This window comes from Triticum urartu, chromosome 6A (assembly GCF_056163025.1).
Source record: "Triticum urartu cultivar PI428250 chromosome 6A, HENAU_Tu73, whole genome shotgun sequence".
In the NCBI taxonomy this organism is placed as follows: domain Eukaryota; kingdom Viridiplantae; phylum Streptophyta; class Magnoliopsida; order Poales; family Poaceae; genus Triticum; species Triticum urartu.
The window spans coordinates 405637361-405657856 of record NC_141878.1 but is presented as its reverse complement, the minus strand read 5'-3'; positions in this window follow the sequence as shown (position 1 = coordinate 405657856).

Sequence of the window (20496 nt, the reverse complement as noted above, 5' to 3'; positions counted from 1 at the left end):
TGAACATGAATGTAATGTCGGTGGGAAATACGTACCCCCCCAAGCTTAGGCTTTTGGCCTAAGTTGGTCTATGGCCATGGCTGGCCTGGCGGATATCCATAATAGTAGTTGGGGTCGTACTGCGATGCAGCGGCTATCGCCTCCTGAGCTGCAGCGTGGCGACGAGCGGCCTCTCCTCTCCTCTCGTACTCATCTGCCTCCTCTCTGGTAATATTATATCTTCCTCTTGCCTGATAATCAAAGAAGGCAGGAGCAGGGATGTAACACCCCGAGACCGATGTGCCAGGTGTCGTCCAGTTATTCGTTGTTGTTACCATGTCATTGCTTGCGTGTCATGCATTGCATATCATGTCATCATGTGCATTTCATTTGCATACGTGTTCGTCTCATGCATCCGAGCATTTTTCTCGTTGTCCGTTTTGCAATCCGGCGCTTCGTTCTCCTCCGGTGGTCAATTCTACCTTTCTTTCGTGTGTGGGGATTAAACATTTCCGGATTGGACCGAGACTTGCCAAGCGGCCTTGGTTTACTACCGGTAGACCGCCTGTCAAGTTTCGTATCATTTGGACTTCGTTTGATACTCCAGCGGTTAACCGAGGGACCGAAAAGGCCTCGTGTGTGTTGCAGCCCAACACCCCTCCAATTTGGCCCAAAACCCACCTAACTCTGCTCCATGTCCTAGAGCGTCCGATCACGATCGCGTGGCCAAAAACCGCACCTCATTTGGACTCTCCTAGCTCCCTCTATGCCTATATATACACCCCCCATTCCAAATTCGCGGATCCTCTCCCTCCTAACCCTAAAAAAATCCCAGATCCGCCGCTCCGGACGTGTCCGGGCGAAGCCGGACAACGTCCGCCGCCACCGCCAGCCACTCCACGGCCGCCACCTGTCAGCTTGCCGCCGCCTCCCACCGCCGGCCCGGGAGGCCCGAGCCGGGCCCCCGAGGCCCACGCGCGCCCCGCCGCCTGCCTCCTTAGTCCGCCGCCTGGCGCCGTGCCCCGCCGCCCGCCGCCACCGCGTCGGCCGCCGCGCGCCACCGCGGGCCCCCGCCGCCGGCCGCCGCGCACCACCGCCGGCCCCCGCCGCCGCCACAGGAGGTCGCCGGCGACGCCCCGACTCCGGCCGGCCCCCTCTCCCCATCTCCGGCAAGCCCCGGCCGGCCCTCCCTTCTCCTCCGGCGAGAAGCTCCGGCGAGAGCCCGGCCACCTCGGTTCGCGCGCCGCCCCGATCCAGATCTGAAAATTTCAGGGTTGACCTAATTTTCTCTAAGTCCCTAAATTTTCAGTCCATATGCTCCTGTTCGAGGCCCCGTAACTTTGCATCCGTAGCTCCGATTCATGCATATAGCATATCAAAATGTTCATCTCAGAGAGTACATCATTTCATTCCATTGCATCATTTTCATTTTATCTCACCTTGATGTCCGAAATGCTGTTAGGAGAGGGCTACTTGAGTTAATTGTCAGATCTGTTACTCCGTTTAGCACTTTTGTCATTTTTGCCATGATTAATGTGTGCATGATATGCCCATGAGTTCTTCATATGTTTTGTTAAGGGTTTTGTCATCTATCCAAAGGTGCAACCCATGTATTTTTAGGATGTGTATGGTGACTTGTGCAAGCTTGCAAAGTGAGGCACCCGGTAATTCTGTTTTCAGGGACTTAGTGATCTCACTAAGTCCTGGGATTGTTTATCTCACGATGCCATATGTTTTTGTTGTTTCCTAGTGATCCGTGACTCTTTTGAGGATGATTAGTAAAGGAGTTTTGTTAATATTGTAGTGCTCTATCCATCCATGTCTTTGTTTTCAATTATGGAGCACCCTAGCTTGAGTCAATCGAGCTCTACTTTTGCTTCGTTGTGAATCTGGGAAGATTGTCAACTTGTTTGCGATTTTGCTGATGTTATTGTAGTTGATCCGTGCATGCTATGCCATTGTTATTGCAATATATAGCTTGTATTTTGTGCCTTAGTTATGGGTGTATGCTTGTATTGCCATGACTTGCACCGTAGTGAGTGCATCGAGCTCGTAAACATGCCTTCGTGAGTTATGTTTCAGCATGTCCCAGTTTTTCACTAAGTCTGAAAACTGATTATATTTTTGCTATGTTCGTGTGCTTGTTAGTATATTTTGTGATCCCTTTTGGCTCAAGGTCACTAAGGGACTTTTGTTAAGCTTGTTTAGTAACTCCATGCCATGTCTTTCTTTGTCATATTCAGGTCCTGTAGCATGTTGTTTTGTTGCTCCGAAGAGGGCTATATGATCTGAAATTCCAGACAAGTGTTGATTTCACCAAGTCTAAGATCTGTTTGTCATTTGCGTTTTTGCCATGCTTGTTTGAACCTGTTAATGGATGATTTGGCCGTAACTCAGTGCTAGACTTTTGTTAAGCATCTTGTGTGCATCCCTGCCATGTATTTTGTTGTCTTGTTTGGTGGCTGTAGCATGTTCATGTCATTGCATTTAGATGCCTACTTGCTGTAAATCGCAGACCGGTGTCATTTTTGAATCGCTTGCCATTTCCAAATCGTAACTCCGATTCCGGCGTTCTTTATATCGTTTTCAAGCGATTTCATCTCATCTTTCCAGTGGCACCCTTGGAATTCCAAGTTAAGGCCAGGTTCATGCATTTCCTGTCATATCTTGCATTTTACATCCCGCATCGCATCCCGCATAGCATATCATCTTTGCATCGTGTTGATTGAGTTTGCACGTGGTTGATTGTATCCTTGTTGCTTGTTTGTCTTGTTTGGGTAGAGCCGGGAGACGAGTTCGCTAACGAGGAGCCCGTTGAGTTTGCTCTTGAGGATCTAGTCAACTCTGACAACTGTGTAGGCAAGATGATCATACCCTCGAAATCACTACTATCTTTGCTATGCTAGTTTGCTCGCTCTTTTGCTATGCCAATGCTACGATGCCTACCACTTGCTTGCAAGCCTCCCAAATTGCCATGTCAAACCTCTAACCCACCATTGTCCTAGCAAACCGTTGATTGGCTATGTTACCGCTTTGCTCAGCCCCTCTTATAGCGTTGCTAGTTGCAGGTGAAGATTGGAGGCCGTTCCTTGTTGGAACATTTATTTACTTGTTGGGATATCATTATATTGCTATGTTATCTTAATGCATCTATATACTTGGTAAAGGGTGGAAGGCTCGGCCTTATGCCTAGTGTTTTGTTCCACTCTTGCCGCCCTAGTTTCCGTCATATCGGTGTTATGTTCCTGGATTTTGCGTCCCTTACGCGGTTGGGCTATAATGGGAACCCCTTGACAGTTCGCCTTAAGTAAAGCTCTTCCAGCAATGCCCAACATTGGTTTTACCATTCGCCACCTAGCCTTTTCTTTCCCTTGGGTCGGCCAGCCCGAGGGTCATCTTTATTTTAACCCCCCCGGGCCAGTGCTCCTCTGAGTGTTGGTCCGAACTGAGCTGCCTGCGGGGCCACCTCGGGGAAACTTGAGGGTTGGTTTTACTCGTAGCTAGTCTCATCTGAGTGTGCCCTGAGAAAGAGATATGTGCAGATCCTATCGGGATTTGTCGGCACATTCGGGCGGTGTTGCTGGTTTAGTTTTACCCTGTCGAAATGTCTTGTTGTACCGGGATACCGAGTCTGATCGGAATGTCTCGGGAGGAGGTCTATTCCTTCGTTGACCGTGAGAGCTTGTGATGGGCTAAGTTGGGACACCCCTGCAGGGATTTGAACTTTCGAAAGCCGTGCCCGCGGTTATGGGTAGATGAGAATTTGTTAACGTCCGGTTGTAGAAAACCTGAAGTTCGACCTTAATTAAAATGAATCAACCGCGTGTGTAACCGTGATGGTCTCTTTCCGGCGGGGTCTGGGAAGTGAACACGGTTGTTGGAGTTATGCTTGACGTAGGTTGTTATAGGATCACTTCTTGATCATACTTTTATCGATCGCGCTTTGCCTTCTCTTCTCGCTCTCATTTGCATATGTTAGCCACCATATATGCTAGTCGCTTGCTGTAGCTCCACCTCATACTTTTACCTTACCCATAAGCTTAAATAGTCTTGATTGCGAGGGTGCGAGATTGCTGAGTCCCCGTGGCTCACAGATACTTCCAAACCCAGCTTGCAGGTGCCGATGAGACCGTGCAGTTGACGCAACCAAGCTCAGGAGGAGCTCGATGAAGATCTTGTCCTTTGTGTTGTTTCGTTCTAGTTGATCAGTAGTGGAGCCCGGTTGGGGTCGATCGGGGACCTTTGTCGCATTTGGGGTTCTTCTTTTGTTTTGGGTTCCGTAGTCGGACCTTGATTGTATCTGGATGATGTAATGCTTTATTCATATAATTGTGTGAAGTGGCGATTGTAAGCCAACTATGTAACCTCTTTCCCTTATTATATTACATGGGTTGTGTGAAGATTACCTCACTTGCGACATATGCCTTCAATGCGATTATGCCTCTAAGTCGTGCCTCGACACGTGGGAGATATAGTCGCATCGAGGGTGTTACAAGGGAGAGTAATACGGACATCACAGTGTCTGTCAAAGATTAGTCGATACTGGAGAGGTGATTCGTTCCTCTCAACAAACAGGTGGTGAACCATAGCATTAAAATCTAAATAAGCAGGTGGTAATTCAATATCATCTTCGCGTATGTCTATACCAAGAAAATTATCTATGCGGGTTGCATAAATTCCTCCAAAGAAATCTCCATTATATCTATTAAGGTGCAACCTACGTGCAATAATGGCTCCCAAATTATAAGATTGGTCTCCTAACACAGCACTCCTAAGAATACTGAGATCTGGGACACACATGTGACATGCCTCATCCTTACCATGATGCATCTACCTATGAAGAGAGCAAAATAATGTATAGCAGGAAAGTGAATGCTCCCTATGGTAGCTTGTGTAATATCTCTAGATTCTCCCACAGTTATGCTAGCAAGAAAATCTCTAAATTCAGATTTGCGAGGATCCCTTATACTACCCATTGTGGAAGTTTGCATGCAGTGGTAAAATCCTCTAAGTCCATAGTGTAAGATTTATCATAAAGATCAAACAGGACAGTTGGAGAATTACGTGAAGTTGAAAATCCAAACCTCCTCACAAAGGAACTAGTGAGATTGTGATATTGACTGCACTTCTCTTCCTCGAAGCTCACAAGATCAGCATTACGCAAATACGCGTTAAATTCTTATTTAATTCCTGCTCGATCCATAAAGTTCTCAGAAGGCCATTCACAAGGACGCACTGGAGCGTTTCTTGGTGGCTCTTCATCAGCATCACGCATTGCAAGCCTGGGTCCTTGCTTCCTTGAGGAACCACCTTGGAACATTTTCCTAAGCATATTTCTTCCTCTGAAAAATTCTGAATTTTTTTAGTAACTTCAAAATAAAAGTAAACCAAACTCAATAATATTGATAGCAACTACTCCTACAAGTTCCTAGGGCCTATATCATGCATCAAAACTACTTTTGACCATATAAATTTGACATGCAAGCTCAATAACAGGGTCACCTAAGTAGCACAAATTTGCAATGAATAAAGCACTAGAACAAAAACTAATTGAACCAATGGAGGAGTCACATACCAAGGAACAATCTCCCCAAGCAGTTTTGTGAGAGGTGCCTTGAGCAAGGAGATCGAAAATGGCAGCAACACGAGCTTGGACTCGGGGTTGAGCTGGATATTCGTGTTTGTGGGAGGAAGATGAAGTGTGTGGGTGCAGGAATAAGTGGAGGAGGGCCACCGTGGGCCCACGAGGCAGGGGGCGCGCCCTAGAGGGGTGGGCGCACCCTCCACCCTCGTGGGCAGGTGGTTGACCCCCCTGGTGTGTTCTCAGTTCCATAAATCCTCAAATATTCTAGAAAAAATCATATTTAAATTTCAGGGCATTTGGAGAACTTTTATTTTCGAGGTATTTTTATATTGCATGGATAATCAGATAACAGACAGAAAAATATTTATTTTATTTTATTTAATATAAATAACAGAAAGTAAAAGTGGGGTACAGAAGGTTGTGCCTTCTAGTTTCATCCATCTCATGATCATCAAAAGGAATCCACTAACAAGGTTGACCAAGTCTTGTTAACGAACTCATTCCAAATAACATGGAACCGGAGATATTTCGAATAACACTATGTTACCTCAACGGGGATATGCACATCCCCAATAATAAGAATATCATATTTCTTCTTGACAGTAGGAAGAGGAAATTCAAACCCTCCAAATATAATTGATGGAATTTTTCCAATAGAGTTGATACTATGAACTTGAGGTTGTTTCCTCGGAAAGTGTACCGTGTGCTCATTACCATTAACATGAAAAGTGACATTGCCTTTAGTGCAATCAATAACAGCCCCTGCAGTATTCAAAAAGGGTCTTCCAAGAATAATAGACATACCATCATCCTCAGGAATATCAAGAATAACAAAGTCCGTTAAAATAGTAACTTTGCAACTACAACAGGCACATCCTCACAAATACCGACAGGTATAGCAGTTGATTTATCAGCCATTTGCAAAGATATTTCAGTAGGTGTCAACTTATTCAAATCAAGTCTACGATATAAAGAGAGAGGCATAACACTAACACCGGCTCCAAGATCACATAAAGCAGTTTTAACATAATTTCTTTTAATGGAGCATGGTATAGTTGGTACACCGGGATCTCCAAGTTTCTTTGGTATTTCACCCTTAAAAGTATAATTATCAAGCATGGTGGAAATTTCAGCTTCCGGTATCTTTCTTTTATTTTTAATTATATCTTTCATGTACTTAGCATAATGATTGGTTTTGAGCGTATCAGTTAATCGCATACGCAAAAAGATAGGTCTAATAATTTCAGCAAAGCGCTCAAAATCCTCATCATCCTTTTTCTTGGATGGTTTGGGAGGAAAAGGCATGGGTTTCTGAACCCAAGGCTCTCTTTCTTTACCATGTTTCCTAGCAACAAAGTCTTTCTTATCATAACGTTGTTTCTTTGATTGTGGGTTATCAAGATCAACAGCAGGTTCAATTTCTATATCATTGTTATTACTAGGTTGAGCATCATCATGAACATTATTATTAGCATTATCACTAGTTTCAGGTTCATTACCAGATTGAGTTTCAGCATCAGAAATAGAAATATCATTTGGATTCTCAGGTGTTTCAACAATAGGATCACTAGAAGCATGCAAAGTCCTATCATTTTTCTTTTTCTTCTTTTTAGAAGAACTAGGTACATCTATATTATTTCTCTGAGAATCTTGCTCAATTCTCTTAGGGTGGCCTTCAGGATACAAAGGTTCCTGAGTCATTCTACCAGTTCTAGTAGTCACTTTAATAGCATAATCATTATTCCTACTATTCAATTCATTAAGCAAATCATTTTGAGCTTTAAGTACTTTTTCTACTTGAGTGGTAACCATAGACGCATGTTTACTAATAAGTTTTAGTTCACCTTTGACATTAGCCATATAATCACCCAAGTGTTCAAGCATATTTGAATTAGTTTTCAATTGTCTAGCAAAATAAGCATTAAAATTCTTCTTGCTTAGCCATAAATTTATCGAACTCATCTAAGCATGGGCTAGCAAATTTAGTAAATGGGATTTCAGCTTTATCATATCTATAGAGAGAATTTACCTTTACTACGTGTGTCGGGTTATGAAGACCATGAGTTTCTTCAATAGGTAATGGATTAAGATTATATGTTTCTTCAATAGGCGGTAAATCAAGACCATGTATTTCTTCAATAGGAGGTAAATTCTTAACATCTTCAGCCTTAATACCTTTTTCTTTCATAGATTTCTTTGCCTCTTGCATATCTTTAGGACTAAGAAATAGAATAACCCTCTTCTTCGGAGTTGGTTTAGGAGTAGGCTCAGGAATTGGCTCCGGAGGTGTCCAATTATTTTCATTTGTCAACATATTATTCAATAGAATTTTAGCTTCATTCGGTGTTCTTTCCCTGAAAACAGAACCAACACAACTATCTAGGTAATCTCTGGAGGCATCGGTTAGTCCATTATAAAAGATATCAAGTATTTCATTTTTCTTAAGAGGATGATCAAGCAAAGCATTAAGTAATTGGAGAAGCCTCCCCCAAGCTTGTGGGAGACTCTATTCTTCAATTTGCACAAAATTATATATGTCCCTTAAAGCAGCTTGTTTCTTATGAGCAGGGAAATATTTAGCATAGAAGTAATAAATCATATCCTGGGGATTACGCACACAACCAGGATCAAGAGAATTAAACCATATCTTAGCAATACCCTTTAATGAGAATGGAAATATTTTCAGGATATAAAAGTAGCGAGTTCTCTCATCTTTAGTGAACAGGGTAGCTATATCATTTAATTTAGTAAGATGTGCCACGACAGTTTCAGATTCATAACCATGAAAATGAGCAGATTCAACAAAAGTAATTATATCAGGATCAACAGAGAATTCATAATCCTTATCAGTAACACAGATAGGTGAAGTAGCAAAAGCAGGGTCAGGTTTCATTCTAGCACTTAGAGATTGCTTACTCCATTTAGTTGATAACCTTTTGAGTTCATTTCTATTTTCAAAAGCTAAGATAGCGAAAGAAGCTTCTTGATCAAAAACATAACCCTTAGGAATAACAAGTGGTTCTTCATCATCACTTTCATCAGTATCATCAAATTCAATATTTTCAATTTCTCTAGCCCTAGCAATTTGTTCATCAAGAAAATCACTAAGTGGCATAGTAGTATCAGGCATAGAGGTAGTTTCATCGTAAGTATCATGCTAGCATAAGTGGCATCATCAATAACATGCGACATATCAGAATGAATAGCAGAAGTAGGTGTAGGTGTCGCAAGCTTACTCATAACAGAAGGTGAATGAAGTTCAGAGCTAGATGGCAGTTCCTTACCTCCCCTCGTAGTTGAGGGATAGATCTAGGTTTTTGGATCTCTCAAGTTCTTCATAATGATAAGCAGATATATATCCCAAGTGACTCAAAGAATAGAGCTATGCTCCCCGGCAACGGCGCCAGACAATAGTCTTGATAACCCACAAGTATAGGGGATCGCAACAGTTTTCGAGGGTAAAGTATTCAACCCAAATTTATTGATTCGACATAAGGGGAGCCAAAGAATACTCTCAAGTATTAGCAGCTGAGTTGTCAATTCAACCACACCTGGAAACTTAATATCTGCAGCAAAGTATTTAGTAGCAAAGTAATATGATAGTAGTGGTAACGGTAGCAAAAGGTAGCAATAGTAAAAGTAATGTTTTTGGTATTTTGTAGTGATGATAGCAATAGCAACGGGAAAGTAAATAAGAGAAGAACAATATACGGAAAGCTCGTAGGCAATGGATCGGTGATAGAGAATTATGCTGAATGCGGTTCATCATGTAATAGTCATAACCTAGGGTGACACAGAACTAGCTCCAGTTCATTGATATAATGTAGGCATGTATTCCAAACATAGTCATACATGCTTATGGAAAAGAACTTGCATGGCATCTTTTGTCCTACCCTCCCATGGCAGCGGGGTCTTTACGGAAACTAAGGGATATTAAGGCCTCCTTTTAATAGAGAACTGGAACAAAGCATTAACATATAGTGAATACATCAACTCCTCAAACTACGGTCATCACCGGTAAGTATCCTGATTATTGTCACTTCGGGGTTAACGGATCATAACACATAATAGGTGACTATAGACTTGCAAGATAGGATCAAGAACACTCATATATTGATGAAAACATAATAGGTTCAGATCTGAAATCATGGCACTCGGGCCCTAGTGACAAGCATTAAGCATAGCAAAGTCATAGCAACATCAATCTCAGAACATAGTGGACACTAGGGATCAAACCCTAACAAAACTAACTCGATTACATGATAGATCCCATCCAACCCATCACCGTCCAGCAAGCCTATGATGGAATTACTCACGCACGGCGGTGAGCATCATGAAATTGGTGATGGAGGATGGTTCATGATGACGATGGCGACGTATTCCCCTCTCCGGAGCCCTGAACGGACTCCAGATCAGCCCTCCCGAGAGGTTTTAGGGCTTGGCGGCGGCTCTGTATCGTAAAACACGATGATTTCTTCTCTCTGATTTTTTTCTCATCGAAACTCAATATATGGAGTTGGAGTTGGATTCAGAGACGCAACAGGGGGCCCACAAGATAGGGGGCGCGCACCAGGGGAGCAGGCGCGCCCCCCACCCTCGTGGCAAGGTGGTGGGCCCCCTGGCCTCCATCTTTTGCAGGTATTTTTCTTATTTTCTGAAAAGTCGCTCTGTGAAGTTTCAGGTCATTCCGAGAACGTTTGCTCCTGCACATAAATAACACCATGGTAATTCTGCTGAAAACATCGTCAGTCCAGGTTAGTTCCATTCAATTCATGCAAGTTAGAGTCCAAAACAAGGGCAAAAGTGTTTGGAAAAGTAGATACGTTGGAGACGTATCATACATCATACTTCCATTCCTTTTTCCACACGATATATGTTGTCGGGCTCAAGGCGAGTCTGTCATCCTTGTTCTAGCCCGACCTATTTCTCGTTCCAATGATGCCGACCACAAACCGGATTATCTCATAATCCTTGTCGCATGGCCATGCTTATCCTGGTCGGATCACACGAGGGGCCCAGAGTATATCTCTCCTGATCAGAGGGGCAAATCCTATCTTGCTCGACCATGTCTCGCAGCATGGTTCTGGACAAACCCGGAACCTACCTTTATAACTACCCAGTTACGGAGTAGCATTTGGTCGGCCCAAAGCAAGTCTGTCCCCATCCCGAGTACATGTGTCAACTCAGGTCTTAGGGCATATAACATATGTTGTACTCGGGACTCACAGATGACATATCGCTGCGTCTCATAGTTGGATCTGTCCGACTCGGACCTTATCTTGACTCGGATCTGACTACGTCGAATCCGACCAGATCCTTCCAAGTCCATATTATCCGGTTAGCATCCAATGCTCCGTGGCTAGTGAGACCAAGCCATCGACTGTGTCATATGCTAGTCTAGTTGGCTGTGTGTCCACACAACCCTTTCGACTAGGGACCTTTTAGGACAGTCATCATACAATGCATAGTCCCACAAACAAGTCACGTACTTGCTGATACACATCATTGATAATGTCCAAGGACTATCTTTATTCATAAACACATAGGAAATATCATCATACATGATTGCCTCTAGGGCATATCTCCAACAGTTCAATCTCGTTTACCGGCAAGTCTCTTTAATCGTTCTGTAATGCATCATCCCGCAACTAACTCATTAGTCACATTGCTTGCAAGACTTATAGTGATGAGCGTTACTGAGAGGGCCCAGAGGTACCTCTCCAACATTCGGAGTGAAAAATCCTAATCTCGATCTATGCCAACTCAACAAACACCATCGGAGACACTTGTAGAGCATCTTTATAATCACCCAGATATGTTGTGATGTTTGATAGCACACTAAGTGTTCCTCTGGTATTCAGGAGTTGCATAATCTCATAGTCATAGGAACATGTATAAGTCATGAAGAAAGCAATAGAAATAAACTAAACGATCATAGTGCTAAGCTAACGGATGGGTCTTGTCCATCACATCATTCTCTAATGATGTGATCCCGTTCATCAAATGACAACACATGTCTATGGCTAGGAAACTTAACCATCTTTGATTAACAAGCTAGTCAAGTAGAGGCACACTAGGGACACTCTGTTTGTCTATGTATTCACACATGTACTAAGTTTCCGGTTAATACAATTCCAGCATGAATAATAAAAATTTATCATGATATAAGGAAATATAAATAACAACTTTATTATTGCCTCGAGTGCATATTTCCTTCAGCTTCTTGTATTGCTGCTCGAACAAGGTGGAGTTCGCGAGGCATATGCCCCTTTTCGATGAATGGGGGCTACGCCCAGCCGGCCTTGAAGGGTCACGCAAGAACCCCGTCCTTGTGGTTCCTCTGCCTGCTGCCACCGCGGCATGCACCCTGAAGGTGGATGCAGGGGATGAGTGCTGCAGGATGCCAACGAGGTGGCTACTGAAGGAGCGACGTTGGACAAGGCTCCCGAGGTGGCCGCTTCCGAGGCTCGGGTGAGCCACCCTGGTGGGACAGTCAGAAGGCTGGCGCGGTCCGAGGCTCCTGAGGCGGAAGCCTACGAGGCTCGGGCTGGCAGTCGTGAGGCAGGGGCTGAGGAACTGCCCCGGCCTGATGCTCCCGAGGTCACCACCCCAGAGGCCCCAACAAATATCTTGGGTGCAAACGGCCGCGCTCCGGGCTTCGGTCAGCTCCGCCCGAACTTTGAAGCACTTCGCAGGAGGAAGGGATCTCTAAGCTATAGTGGTAACGCCTACCGGCCGTTGAAGCAAAGGAAGTACATAGCCGTAGACGAGTAGGTACCTCCTCTTTGTGATTCCCTGAGTGTTGTATCCTTTTCTAACCATGGCCCCTCAGGATCCCCTCAGTTGGAGCGGCGAGATCTCCTGAGGAGCGGCCTCCGCCAGTCATTGGCTCACCACTGATCCCGAGCTCTCCTCGCCGGACTGCCGCACGCGGCTCGGGGCTGGTTCCCGAGGAGGATGCGCCAACTAGGGGTCTTGACCCCGTGTTCTTGTTGTCCCTCCTTCATGGTCCTATCTGGGGTGCCAAAGGCGTGCCGAGGGCTCCTCCATTGGTCATCGGCTTTGTCTTCAAACTGCGAGGCCTTGCCCTGCAGCGCCTCTTCCGAGGACCGGAAGGCGGTGGGGAAGGCGCCGACCTCCAGCTCCCTGCTAGGAGCAGGCAAGCCACCTCAAGCTTCCCCGATGATTCCCGACATGGATGACGGACCCGGCCGCGCATTTGAGCTTGCGCGTGGGCGCGACGCTGTCCGCCACGAGCTCTTCCGGGAGGCACTGGGTGCGCTGAGCTGGCTCGGGGAAGAGCTTGTCGATGTTGACGCTCGCCTTGAGACAGAGGGCCTTCGGCTGGCGGACAAGTGGCATCAGTTGAAGGAGGCCATCAACCTCGGGCATCTTCAGATGAGCGCGTGCTACCTCTTGAGCACTGCGTTGGTTTTCCCTTGAAGAGGAAAGGGTGATGCAGTAAAGCAGCGCAAGTATTTCCCTCAGTTTTTGAGAACCAAGGTATCAATCCAGTAGGAGACCACGCGCGAGCCACCTCGTACCTACACACACAAATAAGAACCTCGCAACCAACGCGATAAAGGGGTGGTCAATCCCTTCACGACCACTTGCAAGAGTGAGATCTGATAGAGATGATAATAATAAGATAACTATTTTTGGTATTTTTATGATATAGACTGAAAGTAAAGATTGCAAAATAAAGTAGATGGAAACTTATATGATGGAGAATAGACCCAGGGGCCATAGGTTTCACTAGTGGCTTCTCTCAAGATAGCATAAGTATTACGGTGGGTGAACAAATTACTATTGAGCAATTGATAGAAAAGTGAATAATTATGAGAATATCTAGGCATGATCATGTATATAGGCATCACGTCCGTGACAAGTAGACCGAAACGATTCTGCATCTACTACTATTACTCCACACATCGACCGCTATCCAGCATGCATCTAGAGTATTAAGTTCATAAGAACAGAGTAACGCCTTAAGCAAGATGACATGATGTAGAGGGATAAACTCATGCAATATGATGTAAACCCCATCTTTTTATCCTCAATGGCAACAATACAATATGTGTCGTTTCCCTTTCTCTCATTGGGATCGAGCACCGCAAGATTGAACCCAAAGCTAAGCACTTCTCCCATTGCAAGAAAGATCAATCTAGTAGGCCAAACCAAACTGATAATTCGAAGAGACTTGAAAAGATAAACCAATCATACATAAAAGAATTCAGAGAAGATTCAAATATTGTTCATAGATAGACTTGATCATAAACCCACAATTCATCAGATCTCGACAAACACACCACAAAAGAAGATTACATCGAATAGATCTCTAAGAGAATCGAGGAGAACTTTGTATTGAGATCCAAAGAGAGAGAAGAAGCCATCTAGCAACTAGCTATGGACCCGAAGGTCTGAAGTAAACTACTCACACATCATCGGAGGGGCCATGGAGTTGATGTAGAGGCCCTCCGTGATCAATGCCCCCTCCGGCAGAGCTCCGACAAAGGCCCCAAGACGGGATCTCTTGGTTACATAAGGTTGCCGCGGTGGACATATGGTTTCGTGGTTGAGGGAGTCCTGGATTAGGGGGTATCCGAACAGCCGGACTATATCCTTTGGCTGGACTGTTGGACTATGAAGATACAAGATTGAAGACTTCGTCCCGTGTCCGGATGGGACTCTCCTTGGCGTGGAAGGCAAGCTTGGCAATACGGATATGTAGATCTCCTTCCTTGTAACCAACTCTGTGTAACCCTAGCCCCCTCCGGTGTCTATATAAACTGGAGGGTTTAGTCCGTAGCACAACAACAATCATACCATAGGCTAGCTTCTAGGGTTTAGCCTCTACGATCTCGTGGTAGATCAATTCTTGTAATACTCATATCATCAAGATCAATCAAGCAGGAAGTAGGGTATTACCTCCATCGAGAGGGCCCGAACCTGGGTAAACATCGTGTCCCCCGCCTCCTGTTACCATCTGCCTTAGACGCACAGTTCGGGACCCCCTACCCGAGATCCTCCGGTTTTGACACCGACATTGGTGCTTACATTGAGAGTTCTACTGTGCCGTCACCGTAAGGTTTGATGGCTCCTTCGATCATCGGTAACGATGCGGTCTAGGGTGAGGTTTTCCTCCCCGGACAGATCTTCGTATTCGGCGGCTTTGCACTGCGGGCCAACTCGCTTGGCCATCTGGAGCAGATCAAGAGCTAGGCCCCTGGCAATCAGGTCAGGTTCGGAAACTTAAACTACACTGCCGACATCCGTAGAGACTTGATCTTCGACGGATTTGAGCCCATGTCAGGTGCGCCGCACAATCACGGCGAGCATGACGTAACTCTGCTTTCGGACAGTGTTCAGGAGATCACACCTGCAACTACTCCGACCCTCAATCCGGAGCAAATCGTGCCATCTGAGGACGGGGGGATAGACCCCACCATGGAGGCCGCACTCTCAATGGCGATGGAGCCGGATACTGACTTCACGCCTCACAAGAGCCGTGTTGCCGAACCACTGGATTCACCTCCGGCCACGGACTCCGAGCCGCCTGTGTCCGTGCCTATCGAATCCGATTGGGCGCCGATCATGGAGTTCACCTCCACGGATATATTTTAGCACTCACCTTTCAGTGACATGCTAAATTCATTAAGGTCTCTCTCCTTGTCAGGAGATCCTTGGCCGAACTATGTCCGGCTAGAATGGGATGCGGAGGACGAAGAAATTCGCTGCCCACCCATCACCCACTTAGTAGCCTCTGTCGACGATTTAACCGACATGCTCAATTTCGACTCCGAAGACATCGACGGCATGGACGACGATGCAGGAGAGAAACAGGAACCAGTGCCCACAAGGCGCTGGACAGCCACTTCACCACATGACATATACATGGTGGATACACCCAAAGAAAACAATGACGAAGAACGGAAGGATGCAGTGAAGAATAGCTCCCTCGAGAAGCAAGCAAAGCGTCGGCATAGGCGCCGCTCAAAATCCCGCCTCGGCAAAAACAACGATAACAGCGCAAGAGAAAATAACACTCCAGTCGACTCCAGAGAAAACGACGACCACATTGACCCAGCATAGCACGATGAAATTGCAAATGGCGAACATAGTACGGATCCGATGTCCGAACACGGCGACGCCGAGGATAAACCTCATCAACCCCCCTCTGGGAGGAAAACAGTCTGGACGAAGATGCACACATCCTCCCGGAAAGGCACTTGGAACAAGAGAACCTCCGCAGAAGGCTTATTGCCACAGCGAGGAGTCTGAAGAAGCAGAAGCAAAGGCTTAAGGCCGCACAAAATACGCTCAACAGCAGGTGAAACAAAGTGCTCGACAACGAAGAAAAGTATGGTGGAAGTTACCACACAAAGAGCTATCCAAAGCGCAAGCTATTACCTAAATTCGACGATGAGGCCGTAGAGCCCACACAGCCGAAAAATAAAATGGCCAACCGGCCGGATCAACCGGCCGGATCAACCGACGATGACGTACTTCTTCCTCCTATATATATCCACGTACCCCCAAACAATCAGAACAGGAGCCAAAACCCTAATTCCACCGCCGTAACTTTCTGTATCCACGAGATCCCATCTTGGGGCCTGTTTCGGAGCTACGCCGGAGGGGGCATCGATCGTGGAGGGCTTCTACATCAACATCATAGCCCCTCCGATGAAGTGTGAGTAGTTTATCTCAGACCTACGGGTCCATAGTTAGTAGCTAGATGGCTTCTTCTCTCTTTTTGGATCTCAATACAATGTTCTCCCCCTCTCTTGTGGAGATCTATTCGATGTAATCTTCTTTTTGCGGTGTGTTTGTTGAGACCGATGAATTGTGGGTTTATGATCAAGTTTATCTATGAATAATATTTGAATCTTCTCTGAATTCTTTTATGTATGATTGGTTATCTTTCCAAGTCTCTTCAAATTATTAGTTTGGTTTGGCCTACTAGATTGGTTGTTCTTTCCATGGGAAAAGTGCTTAGCTTTGGGTTCGATCTTGCGGTGTCCTTTCCTAGTGACAGAAGGAGTAGCAAGGCACGTATTGTATCGTTGCCATTGAGGATAACAAGATGGGGTTTTTATCATATTGCATGAAACTATCCCTCTACATCATGCCATCTTGCTTAAGGCGTTACTCTATTTTTAACTTAATACTCTAGATGCATGCTGGATAGCGGTCGATGAGTGGAGTAATAGTAGTAGATGCAGAATCGTTTCGGTCTACTTGTCTCGGACGTGATGCCTATATGCATGATCATACCTAGATATTCTCATAACTATGCTCAATTCTGTCAATTGCTCAACAGTAATTTGTTCACCCACTGTAGAATACTTATGCTCTTGAGAGAAGCCACTAGTGAAACCTATGGCCCCCGGGTCTCTTTATCATCATATCAATCTCCATCACTTTATTATTGCTTTGCTTTCACTTTGCTTTTACTTTTTACTTTGCATCTCTATACCAAAAATACCAAAAATATTATTTATCATCTCTATCAGATCTCACTTTCGTAAGTGACCATGAAGGGATTGACAACCCCTAAGCGTGTTGGTTGCGTTGAGCTATTGTTTTTGTGTGGGTACGAGGGACTCGAGCGTTGCCTCCTACTGGATTGATACCTTGGTTCTCAAAAACTGAGGGAAGTACTTACGCTACTTTGCTGCATCATCCTCTCCTCTTCGGGGAAATCCAACACAGTGCTCAAGAGGTAGGAAGAAGAATTTCTGGCGCCGTTGCCGGGGAGCCTGCGCAAAAGTCAACATACCAAGTACCCATCACAATCCCTATCTCCCGCATTACATTATTTGCCATTTGCCTCTCGTTTTCCTCTCCCCCACTTCACCCTTGCCGTTTTATTCGCCCTCTCTCTCTATCCTCCCTCTCTATTTGCCTCTTTTGCCCATTTGCTTTTTGTTTGCTCGTGTGCTGGATTGCTTGTTTGTCGCGATGGCTCAAGATAATACTAAATTGTGTGACTTCACCAATACCAACAATAATGATTTCCTTAGCACTCCGATTGCTCCTCTTACCGATGCTGAATCTTGTGAAATTAATACTGCTTTGTTGAATCTTGTCATGAAAGATCTGTTCTCCGGCCTTCCTAGTGAAGATGCAGCTACCCATCTTAATAGCTTCGTTGATTTGTGTGACATGCAAAAGAAGAAAGATGTCGATAATGATATTATTAAATTGAAGCTATTTCCTTTTTCGCTTAGAGGTCGTGCTAAAGCTTGATTTTCATCTTTGCCTAAAAATAGTATTGATTCATGGAACAAGTGCAAAGATGCTTTTATCTCTAAGTATTTTCCTCCCGCTAAGATCATCTCTCTTAGAAACAATATTATGAATTTTAAACAACTCGATCATGAACATGTTGCACAAGCTTGGGAGAGAATGAAATTAATTATACGTAATTTCCCTACTCATGGTTTAAATTTGTGGATGATTATACAAAATTTTTATGCCGGATTGAATTTTGCTTCTAGAGATCTTTTAGATTCGGCCGCGGGAGGCACTTTTATGGAAATCACTTTAGGAGAAGCTACTAAATTCCTAGATAATATTATGGTTAATTATTCTCAATGGCATACTGAAAGATCTACTAAAAAGGTGCATGCGATAGAAGAAATTAATGTTTTGAGTGGAAAGATGGATGAACTTATGAAATTATTTGCTAATAAGAGTGTTTCTTCTGATCCTAATGATATGCCCTTGTCTACTTTGATTGAGAATAATAATTAATCTATGGATGTGAATTTTGTTGGTAGGAACAATTTTGGCAACAACTTGTATAGAGGAAATTTCAATCATAGGCCTTATCCTAGTAATCCCTCTAATAATTATGGTAATTCCTACAAAAATTCTTATGGAAATTATAATAAGATGCCCTCTGATTTTGAATCTAATATTAAAGAATTTATTTCTTCGCAAAAGAATTTTAATGCTATGATTGAAGAAAAATTGCTTAAGATTGATGATTTGGCTAGGAACGTTGATAGAATTGCTCTTGATGTTGATTCTTTGAAACTTAGATCTATTCCACCTAAGAATGATATCAATGAGTCTCTCAAATCCATGAGAATTTCCATTGACGAGTGCAAAGAAAGAACCGCTAGGATGCGTGCTAAGAAAGATGCCTTTATAAAAGCGTGTTCTTCTAGTTCCTATGAAAATAATGATGAAGATCTAAAAGTTATTGATGTGTCCCCTATTAAATCTTTGTTTTGCAATATGAATCTTGATGATGATGGGACTGAATATGATCCACCTTTACCTAGAAGGCGTTCTAAGAATTCGGAATTTATTGGTCTTGATGCTAAATTTGATAAAAGTGGGATTGCAGAAATTAAAACCCTAAATGTTGCTAAACCCACTATATTGGATTTCAAGGAATTTAATTATGAAAATTTCTCTTTAATTTATTGTATTTCCTTGTTGCAATCTGTGCTAAAATCTCCTCACGCTTATAGTCAAAATAAAGCGTTTACTAAACATATCGTTGATGCCTTGATGCAATCTTATGAAGAAAAACTTGAATTGGAAGTTTCTATCCCTAGAAAACTTTATGATGAGTGGGAACCTACTATTAAAATTAAAATTAAAAATTATGAGTTTTATGCTTTGTGTGATTTGGGTGCTAGTGTCTCTACTATTCCCAAAACTTTGTGTGATTTGCTAGATTTCCGTGATTTTGATGATTGCTCTCTAAACTTGCATCTTGCGGATTCCACTATTAATAAACCTATGGGAAGAATTAATGATGTTCTTATTGTTGCAAATAGGAATTATGTGCCCGTAGATTTTATCATTCTTGATATAGATTGCAATCCTTCTTGCCCTATTATTCTCGGTAGACCTTTCCTTAGAACGGTTAGTGCAATTATTGATATGAAGGAAGGGAATATTAGATTTCAATTTCCATTAAAAAAGGGCATGGAACACTTACCTAGAAAGAAAATAAAATTACCATATGAATCTATCATGAGAGCCACTTATGGATTGCCTACCAAAGATGGCAATACCTAGATCTATTCTTGCTTGTTATGCCTAGCTAGGGGCGTTAAACGATAGCGCTTGTTGGGAGGCAACCCAATTTTATTTTTATTCCTTGCTTTTTGCTCCTGTTTAGTAATAAATAAATTATTTAGCCTCTGATTTGGTTGTGTTTTTTGTGTTTAATTAGTGTTTGTGCCAAGTAGAACCGTTGGGAAGACTTGGGGAAAGTCTTGTTGAACTTGCTGTAAAAAACAGAAACTTTAGCGCTCATGAGAACTGCTGTCATTTTTATTTGGAAAGTGCTATTTAGTTAATTATTTTTGCATATGATTAATAGATAAATTACTCAAGTCCAGAAATTTATTTTAGAATTTTTGGGGTTCCAGATCTTGCGCTAGCTACAGATTACTACAGACTGTTCTGTTTTTCGTGTGTTGTTTGCTTATTTTGATGAATCTATGGCTAGTCAAATAGTTTATAATCCATAGATAAGTTGTAATACAGTAGGTATAACACCAATACAAATAAATAATGAGTTCATTACAGTACCTTGCAGTGGTCTTTTGTTTTCTTTCGCTAACGGAGCTCACGAGTTTTCTACTTTAAGTTTTGTGTTGTGAAGTTTTCAAGTTTTGGGTAAAGATTTGATGGATTATGGAACAAGGAGTGGCAAGAGCCTAAGCTTGGGGATGACCATGGCACCCCCAAGATAATCTAAGGACACCTAAAAGCCAAAGCTTGGGGATGCCCCGGAAGGCATCCCCTCTTTTTCGTCTACTTCTATCGGTAACTTTACTTGGAGCTATATTTTTATCCACCACATGATATGTGTTTTGCTTGGAGCGTCTTTTATGATTTGAGTCTTTGATTTTTAGTATACCACAATCATCCTTGCTGTACACACCTTTTGAGAGAGCCAAACA